Below are 17,251 nucleotides of genomic sequence, written 5' to 3'. Positions count from 1 at the left end.
GAAGCGTTCTCACCTGCCTGACACGCGTCGCGCTTCCAGATATTTGCGTAATTCGCACGGTGCATTCTCGGCTGTCCCCTTCCGTCCCGACTTGTCCCGACTTTGCTCGACTGCCGCTCGCTGCCGCTCGGGTCGCGGTCCGTAATGACAGCACAAGCACGAGAAACATCTGCGAGATGGGCGCGGGCCGAACCGGCGTGTCCGAGGCGCCGTGTGCGTCCGTTCGGAGCTACCAGAGCAGCTCTGTGCTGCGCCGTGCCGTGGAAAGGTGCGAAAACATGCACACAAGACACAGGCTGTTGGACAAAGTATCCCTCTCTTGTAGCGACGAAAGGTAAATTTTTGTTTACAAATTTGCCGTTGTGCACTGCTACAAAACAATATGCCCTGACGTATTTCACAACATTTCTGTCACTTCATACTGTTTTGTTATTTCCAGAGACTCTTTGGAAGTCTTCCTTGGCGCACTCTTTTCAAACTGAGTTCCTTAATATCGTATCTTACGATAGTTTAAAATCAGTATGGAAGCATCTTTGTCACATGAGAAAGGTAGCATGAAAAAAGGGCTGGCAGGGGTAGCGACAAGAAAGCAAGAAATGAAGACAGCCAGAGTTCCCAAGCGGTCGCCGATCCGAATACTAACGTTGTTGCTTATCATCGGTGGTCGGACAGGAACAGGTTTTTTTTTTTTTTTTTTAATGTAGTTAGTTTTTGGAATTTAGCGCTCCTACAAAACAGTAGGCTCTGACGCATTTCAAGAGCACATCTGTCGATTCGCAGTGTTTCGTTATTTTCAACGAGTTCCTAGCACTCTTCGTCCGCGCTTTCTTGTTCAAACTGAGTTCATTACTGTAATTTCGCATCTTACGTTTAATACAGTAGTTTAAAATGCTTGTGGAAGCATCTTTGTCGCACCTGAGAGTTTGTATGAAAAGAGGGCTGGCAGGTGTAGTGACGTACAATCTAAAAAGAGAGAAGGAGCCAACAGCACCCGGTGTTCCCAGGCGGTCACCCATCCAAGTACTAACCAGGCCCGATGTTGCTTAACTTCGGTGATCGGACGAGAACCGGTGTATTCAACATGGTATGGCCGTTGGCGTCGTTATACTGTAGCTGCACGGCAGAAGAAGGCTTCGCCTCTCCTCCTAACACAAGCAATCGCTTTTTTCGGTGGCACATTTGACGCAAAGCACGTCCTTCCACCTCGAAGGCGACGCGCCGCCACGTGGGTCGGACGCACAACACAGCTGCTCGTTGCACCGCCTGTCATTCGTTTGGTTCGTGCGGCCTCCGACACTCGCGGGAGACGCACCTTGTTATCGTTATCCGGCGCAGGGCTTGCGCGCGGCCGGGCGGCTTGGGGACTCGCGGGGTGTGGCAGTGTCCTGCTGGACCGAGGGAAGCGTTCTCACCTGCCTGACACGCGTCGCGCTTCCAGATATTTGCGTAATTCGCACGGTGCATTCTCGGCTGTCCCCTTCCGTCCCGACTTGTCCCGACTTTGCTCGACTGCCGCTCGCTGCCGCTCGGGTCGCGGTCCGTAATGACAGCACAAGCACGAGAAACATCTGCGAGATGGGCGCGGGCCGAACCGGCGTGTCCGAGGCGCCGTGTGCGTCCGTTCGGAGCTACCAGAGCAGCTCTGTGCTGCGCCGTGCCGTGGAAAGGTGCGAAAACATGCACACAAGACACAGGCTGTTGGACAAAGTATCCCTCTCTTGTAGCGACGAAAGGTAAATTTTTGTTTACAAATTTGCCGTTGTGCACTGCTACAAAACAATATGCCCTGACGTATTTCACAACATTTCTGTCACTTCATACTGTTTTGTTATTTCCAGAGACTCTTTGGAAGTCTTCCTTGGCGCACTCTTTTCAAACTGAGTTCCTTAATATCGTATCTTACGATAGTTTAAAATCAGTATGGAAGCATCTTTGTCACATGAGAAAGGTACCATGAAAAAAGGGCTGGCAGGGGTAGCGACAAGAAAGCAAGAAATGAAGACAGCCAGAGTTCCCAAGCGGTCGCCGATCCGAATACTAACGTTGTTGCTTATCATCGGTGGTCGGACAGGAACAGGTTTTTTTTTTTTTTTTAATGTAGTTAGTTTTTGGAATTTAGCGCTCCTACAAAACAGTAGGCTCTGACGCATTTCAAGAGCACATCTGTCGATTCGCAGTGTTTCGTTATTTTCAACGAGTTCCTAGCACTCTTCGTCCGCGCTTTCTTGTTCAAACTGAGTTCATTACTGTAATTTCGCATCTTACGTTTAATACAGTAGTTTAAAATGCTTGTGGAAGCATCTTTGTCGCACCTGAGAGTTTGTATGAAAAGAGGGCTGGCAGGTGTAGTGACGTACAATCTAAAAAGAGAGAAGGAGCCAACAGCACCCGGTGTTCCCAGGCGGTCACCCATCCAAGTACTAACCGGGCCCGATGTTGCTTAACTTCGGTGATCGGACGAGAACCGGTGTATTCAACATGGTATGGCCGTTGGCGTCGTTATACTGTAGCTGCACGGCAGAAGAAGGCTTCGCCTCTCCTCCTAACACAAGCAATCGCTTTTTTCGGTGGCACATTTGACGCAAAGCACGTCCTTCCACCTCGAAGGCGACGCGCCGCCACGTGGGTCGGACGCACAACACAGCTGCTCGTTGCACCGCCTGTCATTCGTTTGGTTCGTGCGGCCTCCGACACTCGCGGGAGACGCACCTTGTTATCGTTATCCGGCGCAGGGCTTGCGCGCGGCCGGGCGGCTTGGGGACTCGCGGGGTGTGGCAGTGTCCTGCTGGACCGAGGGAAGCGTTCTCACCTGCCTGACACGCGTCGCGCTTCCAGATATTTGCGTAATTCGCACGGTGCATTCTCGGCTGTCCCCTTCCGTCCCGACTTGTCCCGACTTTGCTCGACTGCCGCTCGCTGCCGCTCGGGTCGCGGTCCGTAATGACAGCACAAGCACGAGAAACATCTGCGAGATGGGCGCGGGCCGAACCGGCGTGTCCGAGGCGCCGTGTGCGTCCGTTCGGAGCTACCAGAGCAGCTCTGTGCTGCGCCGTGCCGTGGAAAGGTGCGAAAACATGCACACAAGACACAGGCTGTTGGACAAAGTATCCCTCTCTTGTAGCGACGAAAGGTAAATTTTTGTTTACAAATTTGCCGTTGTGCACTGCTACAAAACAATATGCCCTGACGTATTTCACAACATTTCTGTCACTTCATACTGTTTTGTTATTTCCAGAGACTCTTTGGAAGTCTTCCTTGGCGCACTCTTTTCAAACTGAGTTCCTTAATATCGTATCTTACGATAGTTTAAAATCAGTATGGAAGCATCTTTGTCACATGAGAAAGGTAGCATGAAAAAAGGGCTGGCAGGGGTAGCGACAAGAAAGCAAGAAATGAAGACAGCCAGAGTTCCCAAGCGGTCGCCGATCCGAATACTAACGTTGTTGCTTATCATCGGTGGTCGGACAGGAACAGGTTTTTTTTTTTTTTTTAATGTAGTTAGTTTTTGGAATTTAGCGCTCCTACAAAACAGTAGGCTCTGACGCATTTCAAGAGCACATCTGTCGATTCGCAGTGTTTCGTTATTTTCAACGAGTTCCTAGCACTCTTCGTCCGCGCTTTCTTGTTCAAACTGAGTTCATTACTGTAATTTCGCATCTTACGTTTAATACAGTAGTTTAAAATGCTTGTGGAAGCATCTTTGTCGCACCTGAGAGTTTGTATGAAAAGAGGGCTGGCAGGTGTAGTGACGTACAATCTAAAAAGAGAGAAGGAGCCAACAGCACCCGGTGTTCCCAGGCGGTCACCCATCCAAGTACTAACCGGGCCCGATGTTGCTTAACTTCGGTGATCGGACGAGAACCGGTGTATTCAACATGGTATGGCCGTTGGCGTCGTTATACTGTAGCTGCACGGCAGAAGAAGGCTTCGCCTCTCCTCCTAACACAAGCAATCGCTTTTTTCGGTGGCACATTTGACGCAAAGCACGTCCTTCCACCTCGAAGGCGACGCGCCGCCACGTGGGTCGGACGCACAACACAGCTGCTCGTTGCACCGCCTGTCATTCGTTTGGTTCGTGCGGCCTCCGACACTCGCGGGAGACGCACCTTGTTATCGTTATCCGGCGCAGGGCTTGCGCGCGGCCGGGCGGCTTGGGGACTCGCGGGGTGTGGCAGTGTCCTGCTGGACCGAGGGAAGCGTTCTCACCTGCCTGACACGCGTCGCGCTTCCAGATATTTGCGTAATTCGCACGGTGCATTCTCGGCTGTCCCCTTCCGTCCCGACTTGTCCCGACTTTGCTCGACTGCCGCTCGCTGCCGCTCGGGTCGCGGTCCGTAATGACAGCACAAGCACGAGAAACATCTGCGAGATGGGCGCGGGCCGAACCGGCGTGTCCGAGGCGCCGTGTGCGTCCGTTCGGAGCTACCAGAGCAGCTCTGTGCTGCGCCGTGCCGTGGAAAGGTGCGAAAACATGCACACAAGACACAGGCTGTTGGACAAAGTATCCCTCTCTTGTAGCGACGAAAGGTAAATTTTTGTTTACAAATTTGCCGTTGTGCACTGCTACAAAACAATATGCCCTGACGTATTTCACAACATTTCTGTCACTTCATACTGTTTTGTTATTTCCAGAGACTCTTTGGAAGTCTTCCTTGGCGCACTCTTTTCAAACTGAGTTCCTTAATATCGTATCTTACGATAGTTTAAAATCAGTATGGAAGCATCTTTGTCACATGAGAAAGGTAGCATGAAAAAAGGGCTGGCAGGGGTAGCGACAAGAAAGCAAGAAATGAAGACAGCCAGAGTTCCCAAGCGGTCGCCGATCCGAATACTAACGTTGTTGCTTATCATCGGTGGTCGGACAGGAACAGGTTTTTTTTTTTTTTTTAATGTAGTTAGTTTTTGGAATTTAGCGCTCCTACAAAACAGTAGGCTCTGACGCATTTCAAGAGCACATCTGTCGATTCGCAGTGTTTCGTTATTTTCAACGAGTTCCTAGCACTCTTCGTCCGCGCTTTCTTGTTCAAACTGAGTTCATTACTGTAATTTCGCATCTTACGTTTAATACAGTAGTTTAAAATGCTTGTGGAAGCATCTTTGTCGCACCTGAGAGTTTGTATGAAAAGAGGGCTGGCAGGTGTAGTGACGTACAATCTAAAAAGAGAGAAGGAGCCAACAGCACCCGGTGTTCCCAGGCGGTCACCCATCCAAGTACTAACCGGGCCCGATGTTGCTTAACTTCGGTGATCGGACGAGAACCGGTGTATTCAACATGGTATGGCCGTTGGCGTCGTTATACTGTAGCTGCACGGCAGAAGAAGGCTTCGCCTCTCCTCCTAACACAAGCAATCGCTTTTTTCGGTGGCACATTTGACGCAAAGCACGTCCTTCCACCTCGAAGGCGACGCGCCGCCACGTGGGTCGGACGCACAACACAGCTGCTCGTTGCACCGCCTGTCATTCGTTTGGTTCGTGCGGCCTCCGACACTCGCGGGAGACGCACCTTGTTATCGTTATCCGGCGCAGGGCTTGCGCGCGGCCGGGCGGCTTGGGGACTCGCGGGGTGTGGCAGTGTCCTGCTGGACCGAGGGAAGCGTTCTCACCTGCCTGACACGCGTCGCGCTTCCAGATATTTGCGTAATTCGCACGGTGCATTCTCGGCTGTCCCCTTCCGTCCCGACTTGTCCCGACTTTGCTCGACTGCCGCTCGCTGCCGCTCGGGTCGCGGTCCGTAATGACAGCACAAGCACGAGAAACATCTGCGAGATGGGCGCGGGCCGAACCGGCGTGTCCGAGGCGCCGTGTGCGTCCGTTCGGAGCTACCAGAGCAGCTCTGTGCTGCGCCGTGCCGTGGAAAGGTGCGAAAACATGCACACAAGACACAGGCTGTTGGACAAAGTATCCCTCTCTTGTAGCGACGAAAGGTAAATTTTTGTTTACAAATTTGCCGTTGTGCACTGCTACAAAACAATATGCCCTGACGTATTTCACAACATTTCTGTCACTTCATACTGTTTTGTTATTTCCAGAGACTCTTTGGAAGTCTTCCTTGGCGCACTCTTTTCAAACTGAGTTCCTTAATATCGTATCTTACGATAGTTTAAAATCAGTATGGAAGCATCTTTGTCACATGAGAAAGGTAGCATGAAAAAAGGGCTGGCAGGGGTAGCGACAAGAAAGCAAGAAATGAAGACAGCCAGAGTTCCCAAGCGGTCGCCGATCCGAATACTAACGTTGTTGCTTATCATCGGTGGTCGGACAGGAACAGGTTTTTTTTTTTTTTTTAATGTAGTTAGTTTTTGGAATTTAGCGCTCCTACAAAACAGTAGGCTCTGACGCATTTCAAGAGCACATCTGTCGATTCGCAGTGTTTCGTTATTTTCAACGAGTTCCTAGCACTCTTCGTCCGCGCTTTCTTGTTCAAACTGAGTTCATTACTGTAATTTCGCATCTTACGTTTAATACAGTAGTTTAAAATGCTTGTGGAAGCATCTTTGTCGCACCTGAGAGTTTGTATGAAAAGAGGGCTGGCAGGTGTAGTGACGTACAATCTAAAAAGAGAGAAGGAGCCAACAGCACCCGGTGTTCCCAGGCGGTCACCCATCCAAGTACTAACCGGGCCCGATGTTGCTTAACTTCGGTGATCGGACGAGAACCGGTGTATTCAACATGGTATGGCCGTTGGCGTCGTTATACTGTAGCTGCACGGCAGAAGAAGGCTTCGCCTCTCCTCCTAACACAAGCAATCGCTTTTTTCGGTGGCACATTTGACGCAAAGCACGTCCTTCCACCTCGAAGGCGACGCGCCGCCACGTGGGTCGGACGCACAACACAGCTGCTCGTTGCACCGCCTGTCATTCGTTTGGTTCGTGCGGCCTCCGACACTCGCGGGAGACGCACCTTGTTATCGTTATCCGGCGCAGGGCTTGCGCGCGGCCGGGCGGCTTGGGGACTCGCGGGGTGTGGCAGTGTCCTGCTGGACCGAGGGAAGCGTTCTCACCTGCCTGACACGCGTCGCGCTTCCAGATATTTGCGTAATTCGCACGGTGCATTCTCGGCTGTCCCCTTCCGTCCCGACTTGTCCCGACTTTGCTCGACTGCCGCTCGCTGCCGCTCGGGTCGCGGTCCGTAATGACAGCACAAGCACGAGAAACATCTGCGAGATGGGCGCGGGCCGAACCGGCGTGTCCGAGGCGCCGTGTGCGTCCGTTCGGAGCTACCAGAGCAGCTCTGTGCTGCGCCGTGCCGTGGAAAGGTGCGAAAACATGCACACAAGACACAGGCTGTTGGACAAAGTATCCCTCTCTTGTAGCGACGAAAGGTAAATTTTTGTTTACAAATTTGCCGTTGTGCACTGCTACAAAACAATATGCCCTGACGTATTTCACAACATTTCTGTCACTTCATACTGTTTTGTTATTTCCAGAGACTCTTTGGAAGTCTTCCTTGGCGCACTCTTTTCAAACTGAGTTCCTTAATATCGTATCTTACGATAGTTTAAAATCAGTATGGAAGCATCTTTGTCACATGAGAAAGGTAGCATGAAAAAAGGGCTGGCAGGGGTAGCGACAAGAAAGCAAGAAATGAAGACAGCCAGAGTTCCCAAGCGGTCGCCGATCCGAATACTAACGTTGTTGCTTATCATCGGTGGTCGGACAGGAACAGGTTTTTTTTTTTTTTTTAATGTAGTTAGTTTTTGGAATTTAGCGCTCCTACAAAACAGTAGGCTCTGACGCATTTCAAGAGCACATCTGTCGATTCGCAGTGTTTCGTTATTTTCAACGAGTTCCTAGCACTCTTCGTCCGCGCTTTCTTGTTCAAACTGAGTTCATTACTGTAATTTCGCATCTTACGTTTAATACAGTAGTTTAAAATGCTTGTGGAAGCATCTTTGTCGCACCTGAGAGTTTGTATGAAAAGAGGGCTGGCAGGTGTAGTGACGTACAATCTAAAAAGAGAGAAGGAGCCAACAGCACCCGGTGTTCCCAGGCGGTCACCCATCCAAGTACTAACCGGGCCCGATGTTGCTTAACTTCGGTGATCGGACGAGAACCGGTGTATTCAACATGGTATGGCCGTTGGCGTCGTTATACTGTAGCTGCACGGCAGAAGAAGGCTTCGCCTCTCCTCCTAACACAAGCAATCGCTTTTTTCGGTGGCACATTTGACGCAAAGCACGTCCTTCCACCTCGAAGGCGACGCGCCGCCACGTGGGTCGGACGCACAACACAGCTGCTCGTTGCACCGCCTGTCATTCGTTTGGTTCGTGCGGCCTCCGACACTCGCGGGAGACGCACCTTGTTATCGTTATCCGGCGCAGGGCTTGCGCGCGGCCGGGCGGCTTGGGGACTCGCGGGGTGTGGCAGTGTCCTGCTGGACCGAGGGAAGCGTTCTCACCTGCCTGACACGCGTCGCGCTTCCAGATATTTGCGTAATTCGCACGGTGCATTCTCGGCTGTCCCCTTCCGTCCCGACTTGTCCCGACTTTGCTCGACTGCCGCTCGCTGCCGCTCGGGTCGCGGTCCGTAATGACAGCACAAGCACGAGAAACATCTGCGAGATGGGCGCGGGCCGAACCGGCGTGTCCGAGGCGCCGTGTGCGTCCGTTCGGAGCTACCAGAGCAGCTCTGTGCTGCGCCGTGCCGTGGAAAGGTGCGAAAACATGCACACAAGACACAGGCTGTTGGACAAAGTATCCCTCTCTTGTAGCGACGAAAGGTAAATTTTTGTTTACAAATTTGCCGTTGTGCACTGCTACAAAACAATATGCCCTGACGTATTTCACAACATTTCTGTCACTTCATACTGTTTTGTTATTTCCAGAGACTCTTTGGAAGTCTTCCTTGGCGCACTCTTTTCAAACTGAGTTCCTTAATATCGTATCTTACGATAGTTTAAAATCAGTATGGAAGCATCTTTGTCACATGAGAAAGGTAGCATGAAAAAAGGGCTGGCAGGGGTAGCGACAAGAAAGCAAGAAATGAAGACAGCCAGAGTTCCCAAGCGGTCGCCGATCCGAATACTAACGTTGTTGCTTATCATCGGTGGTCGGACAGGAACAGGTTTTTTTTTTTTTTTTAATGTAGTTAGTTTTTGGAATTTAGCGCTCCTACAAAACAGTAGGCTCTGACGCATTTCAAGAGCACATCTGTCGATTCGCAGTGTTTCGTTATTTTCAACGAGTTCCTAGCACTCTTCGTCCGCGCTTTCTTGTTCAAACTGAGTTCATTACTGTAATTTCGCATCTTACGTTTAATACAGTAGTTTAAAATGCTTGTGGAAGCATCTTTGTCGCACCTGAGAGTTTGTATGAAAAGAGGGCTGGCAGGTGTAGTGACGTACAATCTAAAAAGAGAGAAGGAGCCAACAGCACCCGGTGTTCCCAGGCGGTCACCCATCCAAGTACTAACCGGGCCCGATGTTGCTTAACTTCGGTGATCGGACGAGAACCGGTGTATTCAACATGGTATGGCCGTTGGCGTCGTTATACTGTAGCTGCACGGCAGAAGAAGGCTTCGCCTCTCCTCCTAACACAAGCAATCGCTTTTTTCGGTGGCACATTTGACGCAAAGCACGTCCTTCCACCTCGAAGGCGACGCGCCGCCACGTGGGTCGGACGCACAACACAGCTGCTCGTTGCACCGCCTGTCATTCGTTTGGTTCGTGCGGCCTCCGACACTCGCGGGAGACGCACCTTGTTATCGTTATCCGGCGCAGGGCTTGCGCGCGGCCGGGCGGCTTGGGGACTCGCGGGGTGTGGCAGTGTCCTGCTGGACCGAGGGAAGCGTTCTCACCTGCCTGACACGCGTCGCGCTTCCAGATATTTGCGTAATTCGCACGGTGCATTCTCGGCTGTCCCCTTCCGTCCCGACTTGTCCCGACTTTGCTCGACTGCCGCTCGCTGCCGCTCGGGTCGCGGTCCGTAATGACAGCACAAGCACGAGAAACATCTGCGAGATGGGCGCGGGCCGAACCGGCGTGTCCGAGGCGCCGTGTGCGTCCGTTCGGAGCTACCAGAGCAGCTCTGTGCTGCGCCGTGCCGTGGAAAGGTGCGAAAACATGCACACAAGACACAGGCTGTTGGACAAAGTATCCCTCTCTTGTAGCGACGAAAGGTAAATTTTTGTTTACAAATTTGCCGTTGTGCACTGCTACAAAACAATATGCCCTGACGTATTTCACAACATTTCTGTCACTTCATACTGTTTTGTTATTTCCAGAGACTCTTTGGAAGTCTTCCTTGGCGCACTCTTTTCAAACTGAGTTCCTTAATATCGTATCTTACGATAGTTTAAAATCAGTATGGAAGCATCTTTGTCACATGAGAAAGGTAGCATGAAAAAAGGGCTGGCAGGGGTAGCGACAAGAAAGCAAGAAATGAAGACAGCCAGAGTTCCCAAGCGGTCGCCGATCCGAATACTAACGTTGTTGCTTATCATCGGTGGTCGGACAGGAACAGGTTTTTTTTTTTTTTTAATGTAGTTAGTTTTTGGAATTTAGCGCTCCTACAAAACAGTAGGCTCTGACGCATTTCAAGAGCACATCTGTCGATTCGCAGTGTTTCGTTATTTTCAACGAGTTCCTAGCACTCTTCGTCCGCGCTTTCTTGTTCAAACTGAGTTCATTACTGTAATTTCGCATCTTACGTTTAATACAGTAGTTTAAAATGCTTGTGGAAGCATCTTTGTCGCACCTGAGAGTTTGTATGAAAAGAGGGCTGGCAGGTGTAGTGACGTACAATCTAAAAAGAGAGAAGGAGCCAACAGCACCCGGTGTTCCCAGGCGGTCACCCATCCAAGTACTAACCGGGCCCGATGTTGCTTAACTTCGGTGATCGGACGAGAACCGGTGTATTCAACATGGTATGGCCGTTGGCGTCGTTATACTGTAGCTGCACGGCAGAAGAAGGCTTCGCCTCTCCTCCTAACACAAGCAATCGCTTTTTTCGGTGGCACATTTGACGCAAAGCACGTCCTTCCACCTCGAAGGCGACGCGCCGCCACGTGGGTCGGACGCACAACACAGCTGCTCGTTGCACCGCCTGTCATTCGTTTGGTTCGTGCGGCCTCCGACACTCGCGGGAGACGCACCTTGTTATCGTTATCCGGCGCAGGGCTTGCGCGCGGCCGGGCGGCTTGGGGACTCGCGGGGTGTGGCAGTGTCCTGCTGGACCGAGGGAAGCGTTCTCACCTGCCTGACACGCGTCGCGCTTCCAGATATTTGCGTAATTCGCACGGTGCATTCTCGGCTGTCCCCTTCCGTCCCGACTTGTCCCGACTTTGCTCGACTGCCGCTCGCTGCCGCTCGGGTCGCGGTCCGTAATGACAGCACAAGCACGAGAAACATCTGCGAGATGGGCGCGGGCCGAACCGGCGTGTCCGAGGCGCCGTGTGCGTCCGTTCGGAGCTACCAGAGCAGCTCTGTGCTGCGCCGTGCCGTGGAAAGGTGCGAAAACATGCACACAAGACACAGGCTGTTGGACAAAGTATCCCTCTCTTGTAGCGACGAAAGGTAAATTTTTGTTTACAAATTTGCCGTTGTGCACTGCTACAAAACAATATGCCCTGACGTATTTCACAACATTTCTGTCACTTCATACTGTTTTGTTATTTCCAGAGACTCTTTGGAAGTCTTCCTTGGCGCACTCTTTTCAAACTGAGTTCCTTAATATCGTATCTTACGATAGTTTAAAATCAGTATGGAAGCATCTTTGTCACATGAGAAAGGTAGCATGAAAAAAGGGCTGGCAGGGGTAGCGACAAGAAAGCAAGAAATGAAGACAGCCAGAGTTCCCAAGCGGTCGCCGATCCGAATACTAACGTTGTTGCTTATCATCGGTGGTCGGACAGGAACAGGTTTTTTTTTTTTTTTTTAATGTAGTTAGTTTTTGGAATTTAGCGCTCCTACAAAACAGTAGGCTCTGACGCATTTCAAGAGCACATCTGTCGATTCGCAGTGTTTCGTTATTTTCAACGAGTTCCTAGCACTCTTCGTCCGCGCTTTCTTGTTCAAACTGAGTTCATTACTGTAATTTCGCATCTTACGTTTAATACAGTAGTTTAAAATGCTTGTGGAAGCATCTTTGTCGCACCTGAGAGTTTGTATGAAAAGAGGGCTGGCAGGTGTAGTGACGTACAATCTAAAAAGAGAGAAGGAGCCAACAGCACCCGGTGTTCCCAGGCGGTCACCCATCCAAGTACTAACCGGGCCCGATGTTGCTTAACTTCGGTGATCGGACGAGAACCGGTGTATTCAACATGGTATGGCCGTTGGCGTCGTTATACTGTAGCTGCACGGCAGAAGAAGGCTTCGCCTCTCCTCCTAACACAAGCAATCGCTTTTTTCGGTGGCACATTTGACGCAAAGCACGTCCTTCCACCTCGAAGGCGACGCGCCGCCACGTGGGTCGGACGCACAACACAGCTGCTCGTTGCACCGCCTGTCATTCGTTTGGTTCGTGCGGCCTCCGACACTCGCGGGAGACGCACCTTGTTATCGTTATCCGGCGCAGGGCTTGCGCGCGGCCGGGCGGCTTGGGGACTCGCGGGGTGTGGCAGTGTCCTGCTGGACCGAGGGAAGCGTTCTCACCTGCCTGACACGCGTCGCGCTTCCAGATATTTGCGTAATTCGCACGGTGCATTCTCGGCTGTCCCCTTCCGTCCCGACTTGTCCCGACTTTGCTCGACTGCCGCTCGCTGCCGCTCGGGTCGCGGTCCGTAATGACAGCACAAGCACGAGAAACATCTGCGAGATGGGCGCGGGCCGAACCGGCGTGTCCGAGGCGCCGTGTGCGTCCGTTCGGAGCTACCAGAGCAGCTCTGTGCTGCGCCGTGCCGTGGAAAGGTGCGAAAACATGCACACAAGACACAGGCTGTTGGACAAAGTATCCCTCTCTTGTAGCGACGAAAGGTAAATTTTTGTTTACAAATTTGCCGTTGTGCACTGCTACAAAACAATATGCCCTGACGTATTTCACAACATTTCTGTCACTTCATACTGTTTTGTTATTTCCAGAGACTCTTTGGAAGTCTTCCTTGGCGCACTCTTTTCAAACTGAGTTCCTTAATATCGTATCTTACGATAGTTTAAAATCAGTATGGAAGCATCTTTGTCACATGAGAAAGGTAGCATGAAAAAAGGGCTGGCAGGGGTAGCGACAAGAAAGCAAGAAATGAAGACAGCCAGAGTTCCCAAGCGGTCGCCGATCCGAATACTAACGTTGTTGCTTATCATCGGTGGTCGGACAGGAACAGGTTTTTTTTTTTTTTTTAATGTAGTTAGTTTTTGGAATTTAGCGCTCCTACAAAACAGTAGGCTCTGACGCATTTCAAGAGCACATCTGTCGATTCGCAGTGTTTCGTTATTTTCAACGAGTTCCTAGCACTCTTCGTCCGCGCTTTCTTGTTCAAACTGAGTTCATTACTGTAATTTCGCATCTTACGTTTAATACAGTAGTTTAAAATGCTTGTGGAAGCATCTTTGTCGCACCTGAGAGTTTGTATGAAAAGAGGGCTGGCAGGTGTAGTGACGTACAATCTAAAAAGAGAGAAGGAGCCAACAGCACCCGGTGTTCCCAGGCGGTCACCCATCCAAGTACTAACCGGGCCCGATGTTGCTTAACTTCGGTGATCGGACGAGAACCGGTGTATTCAACATGGTATGGCCGTTGGCGTCCTTATACTGTAGCTGCACGGCAGAAGAAGGCTTCGCCTCTCCTCCTAACACAAGCAATCGCTTTTTTCGGTGGCACATTTGACGCAAAGCACGTCCTTCCACCTCGAAGGCGACGCGCCGCCACGTGGGTCGGACGCACAACACAGCTGCTCGTTGCACCGCCTGTCATTCGTTTGGTTCGTGCGGCCTCCGACACTCGCGGGAGACGCACCTTGTTATCGTTATCCGGCGCAGGGCTTGCGCGCGGCCGGGCGGCTTGGGGACTCGCGGGGTGTGGCAGTGTCCTGCTGGACCGAGGGAAGCGTTCTCACCTGCCTGACACGCGTTCGCGCTTCCAGATATTTGCGTAATTCGCACGGTGCATTCTCGGCTGTCCCCTTCCGTCCCGACTTGTCCCGACTTTGCTCGACTGCCGCTCGCTGCCGCTCGGGTCGCGGTCCGTAATGACAGCACAAGCACGAGAAACATCTGCGAGATGGGCGCGGGCCGAACCGGCGTGTCCGAGGCGCCGTGTGCGTCCGTTCGGAGCTACCAGAGCAGCTCTGTGCTGCGCCGTGCCGTGGAAAGGTGCGAAAACATGCACACAAGACACAGGCTGTTGGACAAAGTATCCCTCTCTTGTAGCGACGAAAGGTAAATTTTTGTTTACAAATTTGCCGTTGTGCACTGCTACAAAACAATATGCCCTGACGTATTTCACAACATTTCTGTCACTTCATACTGTTTTGTTATTTCCAGAGACTCTTTGGAAGTCTTCCTTGGCGCACTCTTTTCAAACTGAGTTCCTTAATATCGTATCTTACGATAGTTTAAAATCAGTATGGAAGCATCTTTGTCACATGAGAAAGGTAGCATGAAAAAAGGGCTGGCAGGGGTAGCGACAAGAAAGCAAGAAATGAAGACAGCCAGAGTTCCCAAGCGGTCGCCGATCCGAATACTAACGTTGTTGCTTATCATCGGTGGTCGGACAGGAACAGGTTTTTTTTTTTTTTAATGTAGTTAGTTTTTGGAATTTAGCGCTCCTACAAAACAGTAGGCTCTGACGCATTTCAAGAGCACATCTGTCGATTCGCAGTGTTTCGTTATTTTCAACGAGTTCCTAGCACTCTTCGTCCGCGCTTTCTTGTTCAAACTGAGTTCATTACTGTAATTTCGCATCTTACGTTTAATACAGTAGTTTAAAATGCTTGTGGAAGCATCTTTGTCGCACCTGAGAGTTTGTATGAAAAGAGGGCTGGCAGGTGTAGTGACGTACAATCTAAAAAGAGAGAAGGAGCCAACAGCACCCGGTGTTCCCAGGCGGTCACCCATCCAAGTACTAACCGGGCCCGATGTTGCTTAACTTCGGTGATCGGACGAGAACCGGTGTATTCAACATGGTATGGCCGTTGGCGTCGTTATACTGTAGCTGCACGGCAGAAGAAGGCTTCGCCTCTCCTCCTAACACAAGCAATCGCTTTTTTCGGTGGCACATTTGACGCAAAGCACGTCCTTCCACCTCGAAGGCGACGCGCCGCCACGTGGGTCGGACGCACAACACAGCTGCTCGTTGCACCGCCTGTCATTCGTTTGGTTCGTGCGGCCTCCGACACTCGCGGGAGACGCACCTTGTTATCGTTATCCGGCGCAGGGCTTGCGCGCGGCCGGGCGGCTTGGGGACTCGCGGGGTGTGGCAGTGTCCTGCTGGACCGAGGGAAGCGTTCTCACCTGCCTGACACGCGTCGCGCTTCCAGATATTTGCGTAATTCGCACGGTGCATTCTCGGCTGTCCCCTTCCGTCCCGACTTGTCCCGACTTTGCTCGACTGCCGCTCGCTGCCGCTCGGGTCGCGGTCCGTAATGACAGCACAAGCACGAGAAACATCTGCGAGATGGGCGCGGGCCGAACCGGCGTGTCCGAGGCGCCGTGTGCGTCCGTTCGGAGCTACCAGAGCAGCTCTGTGCTGCGCCGTGCCGTGGAAAGGTGCGAAAACATGCACACAAGACACAGGCTGTTGGACAAAGTATCCCTCTCTTGTAGCGACGAAAGGTAAATTTTTGTTTACAAATTTGCCGTTGTGCACTGCTACAAAACAATATGCCCTGACGTATTTCACAACATTTCTGTCACTTCATACTGTTTTGTTATTTCCAGAGACTCTTTGGAAGTCTTCCTTGGCGCACTCTTTTCAAACTGAGTTCCTTAATATCGTATCTTACGATAGTTTAAAATCAGTATGGAAGCATCTTTGTCACATGAGAAAGGTAGCATGAAAAAAGGGCTGGCAGGGGTAGCGACAAGAAAGCAAGAAATGAAGACAGCCAGAGTTCCCAAGCGGTCGCCGATCCGAATACTAACGTTGTTGCTTATCATCGGTGGTCGGACAGGAACAGGTTTTTTTTTTTTTTTTTAATGTAGTTAGTTTTTGGAATTTAGCGCTCCTACAAAACAGTAGGCTCTGACGCATTTCAAGAGCACATCTGTCGATTCGCAGTGTTTCGTTATTTTCAACGAGTTCCTAGCACTCTTCGTCCGCGCTTTCTTGTTCAAACTGAGTTCATTACTGTAATTTCGCATCTTACGTTTAATACAGTAGTTTAAAATGCTTGTGGAAGCATCTTTGTCGCACCTGAGAGTTTGTATGAAAAGAGGGCTGGCAGGTGTAGTGACGTACAATCTAAAAAGAGAGAAGGAGCCAACAGCACCCGGTGTTCCCAGGCGGTCACCCATCCAAGTACTAACCGGGCCCGATGTTGCTTAACTTCGGTGATCGGACGAGAACCGGTGTATTCAACATGGTATGGCCGTTGGCGTCGTTATACTGTAGCTGCACGGCAGAAGAAGGCTTCGCCTCTCCTCCTAACACAAGCAATCGCTTTTTTCGGTGGCACATTTGACGCAAAGCACGTCCTTCCACCTCGAAGGCGACGCGCCGCCACGTGGGTCGGACGCACAACACAGCTGCTCGTTGCACCGCCTGTCATTCGTTTGGTTCGTGCGGCCTCCGACACTCGCGGGAGACGCACCTTGTTATCGTTATCCGGCGCAGGGCTTGCGCGCGGCCGGGCGGCTTGGGGACTCGCGGGGTGTGGCAGTGTCCTGCTGGACCGAGGGAAGCGTTCTCACCTGCCTGACACGCGTCGCGCTTCCAGATATTTGCGTAATTCGCACGGTGCATTCTCGGCTGTCCCCTTCCGTCCCGACTTGTCCCGACTTTGCTCGACTGCCGCTCGCTGCCGCTCGGGTCGCGGTCCGTAATGACAGCACAAGCACGAGAAACATCTGCGAGATGGGCGCGGGCCGAACCGGCGTGTCCGAGGCGCCGTGTGCGTCCGTTCGGAGCTACCAGAGCAGCTCTGTGCTGCGCCGTGCCGTGGAAAGGTGCGAAAACATGCACACAAGACACAGGCTGTTGGACAAAGTATCCCTCTCTTGTAGCGACGAAAGGTAAATTTTTGTTTACAAATTTGCCGTTGTGCACTGCTACAAAACAATATGCCCTGACGTATTTCACAACATTTCTGTCACTTCATACTGTTTTGTTATTTCCAGAGACTCTTTGGAAGTCTTCCTTGCGCACTATCTGTCTCGCGTGTGT

At 51.5% G+C, this 17,251-nt stretch overlaps 12 non-coding genes across 12 annotated transcripts; all 12 read right to left on the bottom strand.

Annotated features, from left to right (window-relative positions):
* Positions 1-979: 979 nt before the first annotated feature.
* Positions 980-1,098, bottom strand: LOC126356606 (5S ribosomal RNA). Its single transcript, XR_007565775.1, has one exon. It is a non-coding gene; the product is annotated as a 5S ribosomal RNA (ribosomal RNA).
* Positions 1,099-2,376: 1,278 nt separating this feature from the next.
* Positions 2,377-2,495, bottom strand: LOC126356427 (5S ribosomal RNA). The gene has a single exon (XR_007565690.1). It is a non-coding gene; the product is annotated as a 5S ribosomal RNA (ribosomal RNA).
* A 1,278-nt stretch (positions 2,496-3,773) lies between these two features.
* On the bottom strand, positions 3,774-3,892 carry LOC126356425 (5S ribosomal RNA). The gene has a single exon (XR_007565688.1). It is a non-coding gene; the product is annotated as a 5S ribosomal RNA (ribosomal RNA).
* Positions 3,893-5,170: 1,278 nt separating this feature from the next.
* Positions 5,171-5,289, bottom strand: LOC126356424 (5S ribosomal RNA). The gene has a single exon (XR_007565687.1). It is a non-coding gene; the product is annotated as a 5S ribosomal RNA (ribosomal RNA).
* Positions 5,290-6,567: 1,278 nt separating this feature from the next.
* On the bottom strand, positions 6,568-6,686 carry LOC126356423 (5S ribosomal RNA). The gene has a single exon (XR_007565686.1). It is a non-coding gene; the product is annotated as a 5S ribosomal RNA (ribosomal RNA).
* A 1,278-nt stretch (positions 6,687-7,964) lies between these two features.
* On the bottom strand, positions 7,965-8,083 carry LOC126356422 (5S ribosomal RNA). Its single transcript, XR_007565685.1, has one exon. It is a non-coding gene; the product is annotated as a 5S ribosomal RNA (ribosomal RNA).
* A 1,278-nt stretch (positions 8,084-9,361) lies between these two features.
* On the bottom strand, positions 9,362-9,480 carry LOC126356421 (5S ribosomal RNA). Its single transcript, XR_007565684.1, has one exon. It is a non-coding gene; the product is annotated as a 5S ribosomal RNA (ribosomal RNA).
* A 1,277-nt stretch (positions 9,481-10,757) lies between these two features.
* On the bottom strand, positions 10,758-10,876 carry LOC126356420 (5S ribosomal RNA). The gene has a single exon (XR_007565683.1). It is a non-coding gene; the product is annotated as a 5S ribosomal RNA (ribosomal RNA).
* A 1,279-nt stretch (positions 10,877-12,155) lies between these two features.
* LOC126356419 (5S ribosomal RNA) lies at positions 12,156-12,274 on the bottom strand. The gene has a single exon (XR_007565682.1). It is a non-coding gene; the product is annotated as a 5S ribosomal RNA (ribosomal RNA).
* A 1,278-nt stretch (positions 12,275-13,552) lies between these two features.
* LOC126356418 (5S ribosomal RNA) lies at positions 13,553-13,671 on the bottom strand. The gene has a single exon (XR_007565681.1). It is a non-coding gene; the product is annotated as a 5S ribosomal RNA (ribosomal RNA).
* A 1,277-nt stretch (positions 13,672-14,948) lies between these two features.
* On the bottom strand, positions 14,949-15,067 carry LOC126356417 (5S ribosomal RNA). Its single transcript, XR_007565680.1, has one exon. It is a non-coding gene; the product is annotated as a 5S ribosomal RNA (ribosomal RNA).
* A 1,279-nt stretch (positions 15,068-16,346) lies between these two features.
* On the bottom strand, positions 16,347-16,465 carry LOC126356416 (5S ribosomal RNA). The gene has a single exon (XR_007565679.1). It is a non-coding gene; the product is annotated as a 5S ribosomal RNA (ribosomal RNA).
* Positions 16,466-17,251: the final 786 nt, after the last annotated feature.

Source organism: Schistocerca gregaria, chromosome 3, assembly GCF_023897955.1.
Source record: "Schistocerca gregaria isolate iqSchGreg1 chromosome 3, iqSchGreg1.2, whole genome shotgun sequence".
NCBI lineage: Eukaryota > Metazoa > Arthropoda > Insecta > Orthoptera > Acrididae > Schistocerca > Schistocerca gregaria.
This window is presented reverse-complemented; position numbering and strand designations above follow the sequence as displayed.